At 42.8% G+C, this 17,228-nt stretch overlaps 1 pseudogene across 1 annotated transcript; it reads left to right on the top strand.

Moving 5' to 3' along the window:
• The first annotated feature begins 6,456 nt into the window (after positions 1-6,456).
• LOC144702056 (oligopeptide transporter 7-like) lies at positions 6,457-11,546 on the top strand (annotated as a pseudogene). The gene is made up of 6 exons (XR_013581171.1): positions 6,457-6,988; positions 7,063-7,150; positions 9,388-9,957; positions 10,089-10,344; positions 10,429-10,611; positions 10,838-11,546. The product of XR_013581171.1 is annotated as an oligopeptide transporter 7-like (transcript).
• The last annotated feature ends 5,682 nt before the right edge of the window (positions 11,547-17,228 follow it).

Here is a 17,228-nt window from a genome sequence, read left to right as displayed (position 1 = left end):
ACCTTAAGGAACCTCATTATCAAATCACCAGGCTTCTATTTCCAATTTGATTGCATTTGGAGGGAAAGAGATCCAAGAAAGACATGGAGAAATATGTGCACCTTATGAATTATGGCCATCATAAATTTTGTCAAGGCACTTCTTCCATTCATATTTTACCACAGTTTTTATGAAAACGGGCAAAGTTTATGTCTCGTCCCAAATTAAAATTTTACTATATTTTTGTGATTGGATTGAGATCCATATATATTCAATCCACTAATCATCTAACCCTTTTGATGTCCAAATATAACACCACATAGTAGCCCCAATACTTCAGGTTTGCCTAAATAAAAAGTATTTCCTCAAGTATCAAGGGAATAAAATGTGGATCATTGGCCTTCGCATAGCTCGCATTGTTTTTCAAAACCCAATGAATTCAGTTATGTCATCCATATTTCTACCTTGTTAAAAGCAAAAATGTGAGCATCAATTAAAATAATCGGAAATATTTTACGTAACAGTATACTAAACCAAAGCTGGACCTGAAAACCAGAAAAAAAATAAAATTAAGTGAGCATAATAGCAAGCAAATATTTGAATCCTTTGTTGATTGGACGAGTCTCTTAGTGCCATTCCGTTTTTCAGAATCTAGATGTTTCAATAAGCTCTTAAACCCACTCAATCTTCTCTTTTTTCCATCAAATATTTTGACCAGAAATCTGACTTCCTTATCATTTAGTTTCAATACTAATTGGGAATGCACCAGAATAGAGCGGAAGCCACTCAAGAATTACTCTCAAGGGCATAAAAAATAAATTTCCTTCTAGCCTACACTCTCTTAGAGAACTAACATATCATTTTCTTAACATAACGGGGTATTATGTAACAGATTCTGAAAAATGTTGAATAGATTGGTCAGTAATTGACAGGTTTCTATACTATAAAGCATTATTTCACAAGCCATTGAAGGTTCAGCTAAAAAATATCCATGACTTTATATCTACCACATAACAGATCTGGAAAATAAACTTAGTCTTTAATTGAACAATGTTTTAATGGATATTTTATTTTGCTTTTAATATATTAAAATTAAATTTAAAGTTTTCTATAAATTCAGTCATTAAGACACCTCTTTCAGAACACCATTAGTCCTGGATGGAAACATTCCATAAAAGGTTACATGGTAGTACAATAGACAGTGCTACAAAAGTAATGAATAAGATATGAAGGAAGAAAACTTAAATAGTTTGATTTTATTGTTAGCGGGTCCTGTGGGTCTATTAGGATTCTGCAATAACTATTCGTATGGACGACTTAAAAATGGCCAAATAATAAATCAAACGCTGATCATCTGACCTTGTGTGACACAGATTCTACTTTCACCTACTTCCTAGGAAAATAACCTTAAATCTGTGCACACGTCCAGCCACTTGATGTATCCACAGAATAACTTTAATGTTGGATCTACTCTTCAGTGTCTTGAACTCTTTCTCAATGTCTACCTGAGCTTCTCATCGTCCAGTCATCTCATAGGGACATGGATTTTTAAGGGAGGAAAAAAAAGAAAGGAAGCACAGATCTGCCTTGCATGCAAACCAGAAATTGGTGCTACCCTAATACGCTTGTAAATATTTACCATAAAACTCATTATACATTTCACAATATCCAAAATGTCCCAAAATACTATAATTAGGATCGTGTAGTTTATAGACTTTTCTACATACCATGTATATCGTGTCATCAGTGATTAATTATACGAAGATAATATTAAAAAATAATTCACTAATATTTTTTAACCCAATAGATATGTTAAGTTGCCAAGTAACTTATTGTGTTCTACGTAAGATACACAATAACTATATACGCACAAAAAGCCCTAATAAATTTGGGTATGATTAACCATCAAACCCTCTCCCATCATTCTAGTCAGAAATAATGCTAAACGGAGACCATTGGAGATCCTCTTCACTTATGAATCCATTATCCTACAACGATTTCAATTTATTGCCTTCCTTGTGTACAACTCCTCTCATACCTAGGGCAGACAATCCCATCTTGCTTCTCCAACCATTTTCATGGAATTCGTCCTATATCTACTCTATGACAATTGAACCTTGTGATTAAGAAATCATAAGTCATTGTTAAAGTGTAACCAACCATCCATTATATACCTTTGGTATCTCAGGTTGTAGAACCACTTACACAACTTTGACGCAAATCAACCTGATTCACAATTAGGTATAATATTAATCAGATATTCATGTATATCAAATCACTCTTTCTTGAAAGAAAAGGGACCATATATTCTTCGCGCTGAAATATCACCCACACTTAATATATAAGTATCATTAGATACTTGGAGTTTGAGGTAAAATTATTTGAAATTATTTCACTCAATTATTTTATTTTTTGTAACTTCATTTATTGATTTGGTAAACAGACAACTGAAAGTATTTTTATAGTTCTTGAATGTGGCAACATTCACAAACTACATTGCTATTCTACATATGAATGTGGGAGCATAAACATTTCTTTCTCTAGATAAAGATAGAAAAGAGAAAAGACAAAAGGGCACACATAGCCACTAGCGAGAGAGGAGCATGAGAGGGAAATGAACAAATATAAAGACCGACTACCTTCCTACAAGCTTCAGCGGTTCTCTTCCCCTTTCCTCTTGCTCCTTCTCCTATATCTACTGCTTCCTCTTCTATAATCTCTATATTCTGTCTTATCCTCTGCTGAGTTCTCCTGAGTCATGGAGGATCTTCAACAAGAGGAAGGAGAGAGCGAGTGAAGAGAGCCAGAAAGAAAAAGGAGCAATAGAGAGAGGAACGAGAGATAGAGAGAATAGCACAAGAGAGAAAGAGGGAGAGAGAGGAATGAGAGAGCGAGAGAAGAGCGCCAGAGAGAAAGAGGCAGAGAGAGGAACAAGAGAGTGAGAGAAGAGCGCTGGAGAAAGGAACGAGATAGAGAGAGAAGTGAGAAAGAAGGAGAGAGGAACTAGAGACAGATGAGCAAGGAAAGAGAGAGAGAGAAGAATGAGGAACGAGAAAGAAAGAGGAAGAGAGGAATGACAGAGAGAGAGAAGAGTGAGGAATGAGAGAGAAAGAGGAAGAGAGGAACGAGAGAGAGAGAGAAGAACTAGGGAGAGAGAGAGAAGAGCAAGGGACAAGAGAGAAAGAGGGAGAGACTGAGAGAGAGGAACGAGAGAGAGAGAGAAGTGCGTGAGAGAGGAAGAGGGAGAGAGAGTTGCGAAAAGCTCACATAATTGCACGTCACCAGGAGAGAGGAAAGAGAGAGGAGGAGCAATAGGCGGAGGGTTTTCTTACATCACCGGCAACGGTGACGCCATCATGGTGACGTGGACTTGATGGAACACCCAACAGAGGGACGCGTGACATAACATGACGGAATTTTTTTATATGCTGGGACGTGTGACGGGATGGTGACGTGACGGCAATTTTGTCACGTTCCGTCATCCGTTCCATCAGGTCGGGGGCGTCACATCTCGGACACGTAGTTCCCTATTTTCAACTCTCTTTCCTCCTCCCTCTTCTTTCCTCCTTCATCCTTTTTCCTTCCTTTTTGTGAGATCTGAAAGATGCGTAACTTCCAAAATACACAAAACAGATCTAGATCTGTCGGTGCCCATCATGGCCTTATATAGGGCAATGATGGGCCCTTTACAAATGGTCCAACAAGGGAGCCCTTTAACAACTCAAATAAACTAAGAAACATAAAGAAAGCCACATGTCACACGAGGAACACAACACGACACGATGAACCGACACAACGAAGATGAAAACACAAGCACGGTAAAATGAGAAATCAAATGAGCACGAACTGGCAAGAAATTCAAGCAATCAATGGCGCGGTCATGCTTTTCACCTGAAGTATTAAACAAGGATGTCTTCACCATTGCATTGGTGTGCCGGTCGTGCGGGACGCAAGCCGGCAGATCGTTGACGGCGATGAGGACAGCTCTAATGATGTCTCCGATGGGGTAAGCAAGTGCGCTCCATCACGAAGGGTTATGCCTCCACTATTAATGTCTCATTTACTATCAAAGTTCTCCCATCGATTGCTACCTTAGTCAAAATATCACTGTTTGCATGACTTGCTAGTAGTTGAATGTAAACCATTGATGAGTCCTACCTACTGATATAAAAAACCAACTCATCTTTTCATTAACATTCTCTTAAGTTCTCTCTATACTAAAATATCATCCTCATAATACATAGAAATTTTAATTCGGGGCTACGTATATTTTCCAAATGAAAATTTATTTATTTAAGTTATTTTTCTTTTGACATAAAATTTTACTCATAGGATATATTATAATTTCTTGTGAACTTTTTCGAATACCACTGTTTTGAAAATTTAAATTTAATGCCAGTTTTAGGAATACAAAACCTACATTTAATGAAATTATTTTAAATTATTTTTCAATAACAAGATTAAGAAGTTTCACAACATTTTAATCTTTCTCCAAGCACGATAACCAATTGATACTAATGAAGTTATCTTTTAAAATGTATCCTGAAAAAAAGCTCTCATATTTATTTTATGAAAATATTATTTTTTCCTTATTTGAATTGTTGAATTCAGAAGCAATTTAGTAAAAAAACTAATCAAGTTCATTGGAGTGTGAGGTGAAACGCTTCTGATTACAGTTGTTTATTTTGATTTTCCATAATTAAAAAGAATGTTACTTTTTCAATCTTCATTTTAATGAGGGATACAAGAATCCTTACCTTATAAATATTAAATTATGTTAAAAATTAGAATATATTCTGAATGTACAAATATTCAGGAAATGATCTGAGAAAATCCATTTGTGTTTTAAAAATATGTTTAGTATTCTACAATTTGAGAAATTCCTTGAAAACCCAAGTGTTGTCATTAAACCTGCTCTTTCATGTGACATTTTGAATAGTTGAAAGGGATACGATGCAATGAGGATTTTGTTATATCATTTTGATATAGTATTATTTTTTAGTTTTCTTCTTATTCTAAATAATAAAAGTTTATCTAGATTGTTGTATGAGTTCATATAAAATTATTTTGTATGAGTTTTGAGGAATCATGGGGTGTGAATCATATGGAGACATTATGGGATTTCATACATATTATTGGCAGCAATTGGTGTTGTCCCATACCAAAATAAAGGGAGACATGTTGAATTTATAATTAGGGTCCTTCTATCATTTACAAGAAAGATAGATAGTGTCCTTGACTCCATTTGTGTAGACCCACATGTCAGATACTTGGATGCTGTATGGGCCATTGTCTGGGACATACCCTTCGCTTTGACTGATGGAGAGCATTGTCAGACGTAGTGGACCAGGCTGACCCATAAAATCCCTTATTGACATGGTGTTGATTGGTCTGCCACCATCCTAAGGCTTTTCAAAATATTGCATGGTAAATTGCATATTTTTGACAATCCAAAATATTGTGCAATGTTTCCATAAAAGTTTTCAAAAAATAGAGGGAAATTGAGTAACAATTACCACAAATGTAGGATTAGTTCCATCTCAAAATTAAGTAAATTGGATATAATTTAATGTAAATTGATGGAATTCATGAAAAATACAAGTATAAATCCAAATCTGAAGTTCATGCTGATTCAAATAACACTGGTCAAGCTTGTTTTGTACTTAACATCGTCTAGAGCTATGATGCCTTATATTGATGCGTAGGGTAATAGTTAAACATTGGAATACTTAACAACCACGATTTTAATAATCAAGACCGAAACATTAATGCGACATATTGATTTTAAGTATTGATGCAATATATGAGGGGATATCAAAAAATTAAAAAGTTTTAACGATGTGTGATTGATTATTCAAACTCTAATTATTGACATAAAGCTGAAGCGATTGGTCTTATTCTTGATTTAACTAGGAAGCAATACATTCATTTCGTGCACTTACTGGATTACTTAAACTACCAACCAAATTCATTATTAATGAGAGAGTCATATGAAGTTTTCACTCCATATATATATATATATATATGTATATATCTGCATCAGATTCCCCCCCTCTCTCTACCTCTCTCCCTCCATATTTCGCTCTCTATGTGTTTCTCTTTTACTCTGCCCCCCCTCCTTCTATCTCTATTTTCCAACATATATATATATATATATATCTAGCTGGCTATACAATCTATCGATCCATCTTCCTCCGCACTTGCGCCCGAAAGATGGGAAGATTCATTCAGCGGCAGTGAAAGGTGGGCGTAAGGGAATTCCGAGCTTTGGATGATCGGATTTTCCCGATAGTTGCAACCAAGGGTGGTAAACGGCACACGTTCATCTTGCCGAGCCAATCCGATTCACAGTAATTAAAAAATGAAATAGCTGGAGATGAAGCGAGAGCGAGATATGGTTGATGAAGTCATAAAGATATATATATATATATATATATAGAGAGAGAGAGAGAGAGAGAGAGAGAGAGAGAGAGAGAGAGAGAGAGAGACTCTCAATGGGGGCAGTGGAAGAACACAGGGAAATTGAGGCGCCACTACTCCAAGAGAGGGGCGCTCCGTCGGAGATCCATGGCGAGGAAGAGGAGAATTCAGCGATAGAACAGGTGGCGTTGACGGTGCCGGTGACGGACGACCCAGACACCCCGGTACTAACGTTCCGAATGTGGGTTCTGGGCACCTTCTCCTGCGTCCTCCTCTCCTTTCTGAACCAGTTTTTCTGGTACCGTAAGGAGCCCCTCTCCATCTCTTCCATATCCGCCCAGATAGCCGTCGTGCCTCTGGCCGCTTAATGGCCTCATCCCTCCCCTCTCGTCTCTTCTTCAAAGGCAGCCGCTTCGAATTCTCTCTCAACCCGGGACCGTTCAACGTGAAGGAACACGTCCTCATCACCATCTTCGCCAATTCTGGAGCCGGCAGCGTCTACGCCATCCATGTCGTTACCGCGGTCAAGATCTTCTACAGAAAGCATATGAATTTCTTTGTCTCGCTTCTCGTCGTCTTCACCACCCAGGTGCTGCCTCGTACTCTCCTTGTCCATCCTGCTGCTCCGTGCCGTCTGATTTTGTCTGGTCTCTACGCTCCCAGGTGCTCGGTTTTGGCTGGGCCGGGATATTTCGGCGGTACCGGCGGCCATGTGGTGGCCTCACAATCTCGTCCAAGACTCCCTCTTCCGGTACTCTCTCTCTATCTCTCCCGCTCTCTCTCTCTCTCTCTCTCTCTCGCTCTCTCTCTCTCCGTCGCTCCCTCTCTTCCTCTCTCTCTTTTTCTATCTCTCCCTCTCTCCCTCTCTCCCTCTCTCTCTCTTTCTCCCTCTCCCTCTCTTTCTCCCTCTCTCTCTCTCCCTCTCTCCTCTCTCTCTCTTTCTATCTCTCTCTTTCTCCCTCTCTCTCCCTCTCTCTCTCTCTTTCTCTGCCCCTCTTTCTCTCTCTCACTCTCCCCTCTCACTCTCTTTCTCCCTCTCACTCTCTTTTCCTCTCTCTCTCTTTCTCACTTTCTCTCTCTCTTTCTCCCTCTCTCTCTCTCTCTTTCTCCCTCTCACTTTCTCTCTCTTTCTCCCTCTCACTTTCTCTCTCTTTCTCCCTCTCACTTTTTCTCTCTTTCTCCCTCTCACTCTCTCTCTCTTTCTCCCTCTCTCTTTCTCTCTCTTTCTCCCTCTCTCTCTCTCTCTCTCTTTCTCCCTCTCACTTTCTCTCTCTTTCTCCCTCTCTCTCCCTCTCACTTTTTCTCTCTTTCTCCCTCTCTCTCTCTCTTTCTCCCTCTCACTCTCTTTCTCTTTCTCTCTCCCTCACACTTTCTCTTTCTCCCTCTCTCTCTCTAAGTCTCTCTCTCTCACACTCTCTCCCTCTCTCTCTCTTTCTCCGTCCCTCTTTCTCTCTCTCACTCTCCCCTCTCACTCTCTTTCTCCCTCTATTTCTCTTTCTATCTCTCTCTCTCTTTACATCTCGCTCTTTCTTTTTCTCCCTCTCTCTCTTTATGCTCTCCCTCTCTTTCTACCTCTCTCTCTTTCTCTCTTTCTCCCTCTCTCTTTCTACCTTTCTCTCTCTCTTTCTATCTCTATATCTCTCTACCTCTCTCACTTTCTTTCTCTCTCTCTCTTTTTCTCCCTCTTTGTCTCTCTACCTCTCTCACTCTTTCTCCCTCTCTGTCTCTCTCCGTCTTCGTCTCTCACTTTCTCCCTCTCTCTCCCTTTCTCTCTTTTTCTCCTTCTCCCTCTCTTCTTCTCTCCATCTTCTTCTGTCTTCTTCTCTCCATCTTCTCTCTTCTCTCTCTCTTCCTCTCACTCATATCTCTATCTACCTTTTCTCTATCACCCTCTTTCAACCTCTCTGTCTCCCTCCCGCTTTCGCTCTCTCTCCCTTCCTATATCTCTTCCCCCTCTCCATCTCTCTCTCGGGTCCATTCTTATCAATCTCCTGTTATGTATATACTTATTTATCTTTTATTTCCAGGTTCCTTGTTGGAGTTGTGCAAGGATTTTTAATTTCTAGGTCCCAGAATTCTACGTGATATAGCACGCTTACCTGTAAAGTTCTTTACTCATGATATCCACACTAATGCGCGCATTGGATATGGACCTTGAAAGTTGAGGTATATCAACTTGGGCACCGAAATTGTGGACAGAATTCACGAATGCTCTTCTTTCCATACAGTCGCGCACCGTGTTGCTCTTGATATTTGCGCCAGTGCTGTCCCACTTAGATTTCATGCTCTTCTTTTATTGTACTCCTTTTAGATTTATCATTTTTCCAAGAGTGTCGCGCCATTGATCTCTCTTAATCGCTGCTGGCACTCGTATTGCAACACTATTGTGTCAGCTATTCAACATTTCAGACGTGATTCGTATACCAGAGTTCCCATGTCACGAATCAGTCTTCAAAGCAAATATTTGTTGTACAGTCCCAAGAGCCCTCTGCCTTACGTTCCTTCCTATTTAGCTTCTTTCATCCCCATCTTGGTTGTTACTGTTGCCGACTCTTCCAAAAGTGACACTCAGAGGGAATCTGTTGCTGAAGCAAATTTTGGTTGTCACTGGTATTCCACCTCGAATTCGGCCAAGTCTTCAGGTGCAAATGTGCAATGAATTTATCTCTAGGCATGACCATGGATCTAGTAAAAGTGACTTCAAAGTATGAAGACTGCAAACACGCAGTTGTATTCATACGAACGGTTTGTCATGGAATTATAAAGTTTTTCGACATAGATAAACAATTTCCAAGGTAGAGTTCTGTTAAAGGACGGCAGATTTGTATGTGCGATACACATACCATGTACCTTTTGTACAAACCCTTCTTTAATGGGAATCAATCCACTTACACTCGTAAGAAAAGCAAGATTCCCTCTGATTTTCAAGATGGTTGACAAAGATTCCCCAGGGGATTGTTTAACATCTTCTACCCTTTTGATTACCAGGGCGCTACATGAGGAAGAAGAAAGGAAGAAAGGGAGCCTCACAAGGAATCAGTTCTTTGTGGTGGCGTTAGTCGGCAGCTTCGCCTACTACATCTTTCCAGGGTACCTGCTCCAGATGCTGACTTCAATCTCTTGGGTCTGCTGGGTGTTCCCGAGTTCGATCCTGGCTCAGCAGATTGGGTCCGGGCTCCATGGTCTCGGGGTCGGCGCCGTGGGCCTGGACTGGTCCACCGTCTCCTCCTACCTCGGCAGTCCATTGGCCAGTCCATGGTTCGCCACAGCCAACATCGCTGCCGGCTTCTTCCTCATAACGTACGTAATCACGCCGGTGGCATACTGGTTGAACCTCTACAAGGCAAAGAACTTCCCTATTTTCTCTGACGGGCTGTTCACTTCCACCGGCCAACCCTACAACATTTCAACTATAATCGACGACAACTTCCACCTTGATCTCGACTCGTATCGCAAGGAGGGCCCTCTCTACTTGAGCACCTACTTCGCCATGTATTACGGAGTTGGGTTCGCAACCCTCACGGCCACACTTGTCCACGTTCTCCTCTTTTACGGCAGGTAGGGATTGAGGCAAAAACGTATCTCAAGTTTAAATGCAGCTTTCAATCTCCGTAGAGAATGGCATCCCGCACAGACGATTAGAAGTTTATACGCTTGCGTCCTAAAACTATGATGACCAATTCTTTCAGAGAAGTTTATACGCTGAGCAAGTCGGCCTTGAAAGAGAAGAAGATGGACGTCCACACGAGGTTGATGATCGTGTACCGGCGAGTTCCTGAATCATGGTTCATCATTATACTTTTGGCGAACATCGCTCTCACCATCTTTGCGTGCGAGTACTACAATGAGCAGCTCCAGTTGCCATGGTGGGGCGTCTTGCTGGCTTGTGCCATCGCCTTCGTATTCACCTTGCCCATCGGGATCATCACCGCCACCGCAAACCAGGTCAAACACCAGACCAACGCAGACCAAATGTCTTCAATTTGACAAATCACTTTCGCATAACTTAACTTGTTGTTTCTTTTCCAGACTCCCGGTTTGAACATCATCACCGAATATATCATCGGTTATCTCTATCCAGGGCGGCCGGTGGCTAACATGTGTTTCAAAGTTTACGGGTGTATCAGCATGAAGCAAGCGTTGACATTCCTCCAAGATTTCAACCTTGGCCACTACATGAAAACTCCCCCACGAACTATGTTTATGGCGCAGGTTAGTTAGACTTCTTATCGATCGCCTTTCATCTATTTTGATATTAGAGATGAAATTTAGGACAAACATTGCCTGAACATCTCAACATATTTTGAAGAACCATCAAATTTCAAGGAAGGATTGACCATACAACCTCGTCTTTGGCGAATCATGATTGTTAATAAAGACATGTGGGAAAAGTAGTAAATGTGCAACTGAGACGTGGTGCTAAATTATCTTCTATTAGGTGGTGGGAACCCTGATTGCGGCAGTAGTGCACCTGGGGACGGCCTGGTGGCTCATGGACTCCATTGCTGGAATATGCGATAAGACGCTGCTACCTTCGGGCAGCCCATGGACGTGCCCATCGGACCACGTCTTCTACGACGCGTCGGTCATGTGGGGCCTTATTGGACCGCGCAGGATCTTCGGCAATCTGGGCACCTACGCAGCCATCAACTGGTACTTTCTAGCAGGAGCAATCGCCCCGGTGCTTGTCTGGTTTGCCCATAACGCATACCCTGAGAAGGAGTGGATTCGTCTGATCAACATGCCGGTGCTCATCGGTGCTACCATAAACATGCCTCCGGCCACACCCGTTAACTACACCACTTGGGTCATCGCCGGATTCTTGTCTGGTTTTGTCGTGTACAGGTATCGGGGGGAGTGGTGGCAACGCCACAACTACGTGCTATCCGGAGCGTTGGATGCTGGGCTTGCGTTCATGGCGGTGCTGCTTTATCTCTGCCTGGGCATGGAGAATACCAGCCTCAGTTGGTGGGGCAATGACTTCGATGGTTGCCCTTTAGCCTCTTGTCCGACCGCGAGTGGCGTGGTCGTAAAGGGCTGCCCCATTTCCTGAATGCCGCCATCATGTTGCTTCCGGTGTAAATAAATGCTATTCTTTTGTCGATTGAATTATTTGCTGAAGACGAGGGAAGCGCCTCCTCCTCCAAGATGTTGAAAGTTGGGAACTACTTGTGCAAATGATCTCCTGTTCTCTCTAATCTATCTTCTACTTTATGTTTATCTATATTATACTTTATATCTTGGCGTGCATTTTAAATTTATTAATTATCTTATGAAAGGGAATCAGTTTAATGATTTGAAATTTATTAATTATATAATGGCATTTGAAAATGTAATTTATTTGGAGGGATAATTTCTCCAGTGGAGTAATGGAATTAACAATTGTTGACTAAAAAGGTTTAAGTGTCAACTCCATGGGTCAGAAGAAGATGACTTTTTGGAAAAGATATATGCTCAATAATATGGCATAAATGATACCTGTGTTTTTTTTATAGTCCCATTTTGGATTCAAATATACAGTTATAACTGATTGTTTTCTAAAATTCAAAGAATGGAAGAGGATCAAAAGTATCTTTGTGGTGCATCTATTTAATAGCTTACTTCACTACATTATTACACAAGCCATTAAGACCTTTTTGTAGCTAGTGAGAAGTTTGTAGGGTCATCTTTATATTTCTCCACATCAGTCCTGTGTTTCTGGAAAACAAAACACTGAAATAATATATAAATACATGTATTCCTTCTCTAGTACATCTAAATGGGACAAGTTCATGAGATTGTTGAGATTATTAATTCGCAGTACAGCAGAACACTAATTTGGAGTTTAGACATACAAACATAAAAAAAAGAATGGTTAAATCGTCATATTCTTTCTTACCAGTAATTAGATAGATGTTATGATATGTACTGACATTAACATTATGTCAATTATAAACTCAAAAACCTAAAATAAATGAGCCTTTGTGCTCTCAAAACAATTTTAATGGTGTGACAATAGAATGTAAAATAAATTGGCATAGATTTTAAGAAAAAGATATCCACTACTGAAATCTAGAAACACAAATCTACCTGATTAATTTTTTTTTCTCATGGAGCAAGAAATAAAGTATGCCAGCATATTAATTGATGGGGGACCATCCAGACGATGCCGGGATGAGACGTATCCAACCACACCGGGCTGCTCGCGCCGACGCTCACCATCCGGAGTTCAAATACTCCGCGTATCTTCTTATTTTCGCGCTTTATTTTGTCTTGTTTGGTTGTATTTCTGTTCATGGACCTTACGGACTGGGCCGGTGTTTGGGCCTTGCCCATGTTGTATTATTTTCTTTATTTTCTATGGTAACCGTTGAATAGATGATGAACCACATCTCGCGACGGTTCCTCCTCTGAATGATGTCACTTGACACCTATCCTCACTATATAAGGGGATAGCATGCCCAAGTGAAGTAGGCTTTGGATGAATTGAAAATTGTGTTTTCTTTCTACTGTAGTATCTAGATAGTTTAGATAGAAATTAGAGAGAGTAGTAGGGACGTGGTTGCCCCACCCTCATGTCGAGACCACTCCATGAGCCACTACTACACATCCTCATCGAGATCACTCCAAGGACGTTTCATCAAAAATTCAAGATCTGCAACTCCTGGGAATCATTCCCGCTCCTCGTCGATATCACTCCGAGGACGTCTTCCGAAGATCCAAGAATTGCAGTCTTGGGTGTTGTCGCCATCAGTCCTTCCTCGTCGAGAACACTCCGAGGGCGTGTTGTCGTCATCACCGCCAGGACCTTTCGTTCTTGCCAAGACTTCCCAAGAACGAAGAAACCGCCATCATACTTGGGGTTCTTGGGTGGTTGGCCTTCAAGAACTCAGGTTTCTAAGTTTGTTACACCTCCATCGCCACTGCCTCTAGCGCCCGCCTCACCTCCGCCACCACCATCATCGACGCCGCTCTCCGCGCCCCGGCACCACCTGCACCTCTATGTGCCCGTGCCGTGCCAAGCTCCCACGCGTCGTGCACCCCAGCTTTGCGGCCCACGTCCGCACGCCCACCAAGAGCACCCACACACCCGCGGCCCCACGCCCGTGGACCACGCGCCTAGGGTTGTGCGCACACCCCGCGCATGCCTGCGCACCAACCCAGGGCGCCCGCACACCCGCACCCCCATGCTCGCGGTCTGCGTGCCCCCAGATCATGCGCCCGCCCGAGCGCCACCGGACGCCCGCACCGCTGTACACTCGCACGCCCTAGGCCGTGCACCCCCAGCTCCACGCCCGCGTTTGCGCGCCCACCCCGGGTGCTCGCACACTTGTGCCCCGCGCTCGTGGCCCGCGCGCTCCTAGGCCATGTGCTTGCCCGCGCACACTCCGCGTGCCCGCCGTTGCTTCACACCCGTGCGCCCTTGGCCGCCACCACCTGCACGCTGGTTATCCTCGCACGCGCCTCGCCCAGCGATTAGTGGAGGAACCCTCCACCATCCTCGTGCCCCATCCTCCGTCCCGCACTCTGGCCCCATCCTCATCGTTGTCTCACCATCAACGGGATCTCACCATTGTCCTTGATTTTGTCGTGACATCATACCTCGCCTTGGACTCCGTCAATCAGGTATCTTCTCGTCTCCCCCCCCCATTACATTTCAGTACTATTCCCTGTTGCAATGCCATCTTCCGCTATCAATTCCTCTGTCTAAGAATTATGGCGATAACTGCTATAGGTTAGCCACTTGTCGAGAGATAGGATTTCTTTGCGGTAAGCGATTAATCGCTGATCCTTAGGCTTGGAACACTTCAGGGCCATTAGACGCCCCTTACACCGTTCTCATCATAGTTGGTCTTAAGGGTCATTAGGAGTCTATATTTGATCAATCCCTTCCTTTAGAGCACGACATTGGCCATACATCCTAGCCTATAGATGTCTACTATTGCTCATTGGGGTCTTTTGTACCGCATTCATTACATCTAAAGATAAATTCTCAAAATCAATTCATTGATATACTGTGTTGTAATACGAACCATCCATCCCGGTGGAGTCGTAGTACATCACTAATTCTAGCAATATATGAAGTGTTTCAAATCTGACTATTGAATTAGTACAAGAAAGAAACAATAAGATATACACATCCCAACAAACTTTAGGATGGGGATGGGAAAAAATGTTCCATTTATTCGCGAACATGTGAACAAACGAACACGAACAGGAACGGCAAAAAACGGTGACAAACCTGTTTGTGAACGGGTTGTGAACAGATAAACTGTTCCCAAACAGGTTCTATTCCTAAGGCATGGCCTTTTTCCATCCCCCCCCAGTTCACACCCAGTTACCCCTTCTCGATTTCTCCCCCTCGTTCCCCCCGACTTTCTCCCTCTCTGGAATTCTCCCGCTCCATGTTCTCCCTCTCCGGTGTTCTCCTTCTCTAGCGTTCTCCCTCTCTGGTGTTCTCCCTCTTCGGCATTCACCATCTCCGGCATTCTCCCTCCCATCCATTTTCCCTCCAGCATTCTCCCTCTCGGTATTCTTCCTCGCCAGTGTTCTCCTCTTGACGTTCTCCCTCTCCAGCATTCGTCCTCTCTGGCATTCTCCCTCTCCCTCATTTTCCATCTCCGGCATTCTCTCTTCGGCATTCTCCCTCCCGTCTCCCTCACTACATTCTCTCTCTCTCGGCACTCTCTAATGGAGCACAAGCCTCCCCCAAAGACTTCTTCGGAGATGCCATCACCGTCATCAAGGCCCTCGAGACGGATTCGGCCACAATCTGGAACATGATGGTTCTGATAGAACTTTGATCCGACAGGTTCAGCCCGACCGACACACCAAGGCGACATTGAAGATGCGCAGGTTCAAATACCCTGGGGAAAGCACGACCATGCTTGTTCAGTTCATTGTTTTATCCCGTTCGCTTGTTTGTTTTTGTCGTGTCTGTATCACCGTGTGTCGCATTGTTCACGTTGTCATTGTGCTCATGATTGTCGAGTCACGCATTATGCATTGTTTTGTTTTGTCGTGTTATCGTATGTTATTGTGTCTTGTGCTTGCTTATTTAAATTTTTTTTGTATTTTGTCTTTGGATTAAAAAGGGGGGTCCTATCTATATGGACCCCCTTAATGGACGCTCCCTAGGGGCCCATTTTGACCCCTATTTAAGGGGATAAGGGGGCGTCCAATGTTGATTAGTCCAGAATTAGTATTGATTTGTTGTTTGATTTTCGGTCTCACGCAAGGAATAGAAAGTAGAAGATGAACAAGGAGAGAAGAAGAGGAAGAAGGGGAAAGAGAGAAGGAGAGGGAGGAAAGAGGACCCAGTGCTGACGTTGCCTGCTCTTGTGTCCTCATCCACCAAGGTCTCTTCTAGCCCATCCATGCAAGCATGACACCAACCACCAATGGAGTTTACCGTGCACTTGCGGCCCTTTCATGGATGCGAACTCAATGCCCGCCATTCTTGAATTGGCGTGCCATGACCCTCTGAGCACAAATATTGCCCCGGTTGCACCCTGGGCTGACCCGGTGCGAGCAACCCTTGTCAAGATATTGACACGTAATTATGAAGAAGAATGTCCGGGTGGCAGCACGCTGCCACGACATAGTAATGCCATGTCTACATATGAGCGCCCTTCGTACGCCTCAAGGAACAAATATCAGAGAAGCCTCTAGAATGTCGTATGGACGTCCCCGTTGTCCTCGGGCCACATAATTTACTGAAATGTTCGCGGCGCTCCAAGTCTGACATTGCATTGTCCCAAGACGACTCTCACCTGACGCAAACACAACCCATGGGAGCCGAAGTGCGTCACCATGCCTGACAACATGGTGATGCTCAGAGCGTTTAATGGATTTCCTTTAATACCCTCACCATCTCCAGCACCTATAATACCTGGACAATTTGTAGTTTTGAACTTATGGGGTTTCCTTTCTCTATCCCAGTCGATTCCTCTTCTTGCTCTCTGTCTTTGGCTACTACTCCTTTGTCTCAGACCTCTTTCATGGTATCAGAGCAACACTAGTCCGCAAGTGCCTCGACCAAATGCATACCCATGCCAATGGAAGTTAAAGCACCTGTCAGCCACAATGTTCATCCGCCTCAAGCATCAATTGTAACAACAATGCCGATAATGTCCCTAAAGCTCACAAAATCCAACTATCTGGTTTGGAAAATTCAAACTGTGCCTATTGTGAAGGCGCAGGGTCTGGGGAGGCATCTCACTCATCCTCCCTCACCGGAAGAAGAAGATATCGATGGTGATACTACTCCGTGGAAGTGCAACGATCAGTAGGTATTACTACAATTATTTCCTCCATGTCTGTTGAGCTTCTCCCCCTCGTCTCTAGCTGTCTATCAGCGCGTGAAGCATGAGAGAAGCTTGCTACCATAGTCTCTTCAACATTTGAGTAGCGGAACATGGATATAACCTCACACTTCCACTCAATCAAAAAGATAACAAAATCCCTTGATGAATACATCTCTAAGTTTAGGCAAGTATTATCCCAATTGATTAGTGCTGATGAATCCGTGGTTGAACGAACAGTAAAGTTTGAGTTTCTCTGAGGCCTTGATTCCAAGTTTTTCTCATTTTGAATTGGGCTTACTGCTTGAAATGAGAACCTTTCCTTAGATGATTTACTAGGTTCTCTGTGATCTGAGGTCTCCTTGCATTCATAATCAATTTTATGATTTCACCAATTCTCAAAAATAAATCTCCATTTGAACTTCAACATTCGAAATTACCAGAATAAATTTCTCAATGTTTTTGGATGACTTTGTTTTCCTAACTTACGACCATACAATAAGAAAAAAATGTCTCCAATATCGGAAAAGTGTGTTTTCCTTGGCT

Source organism: Wolffia australiana, chromosome 4, assembly GCF_029677425.1.
Source record: "Wolffia australiana isolate 7733 chromosome 4, ASM2967742v1".
Taxonomy (NCBI): domain Eukaryota; kingdom Viridiplantae; phylum Streptophyta; class Magnoliopsida; order Alismatales; family Araceae; genus Wolffia; species Wolffia australiana.
The sequence above is the reverse complement of the archived record's forward strand: the minus strand, read 5'-3'. Positions and strand labels throughout refer to the sequence as shown.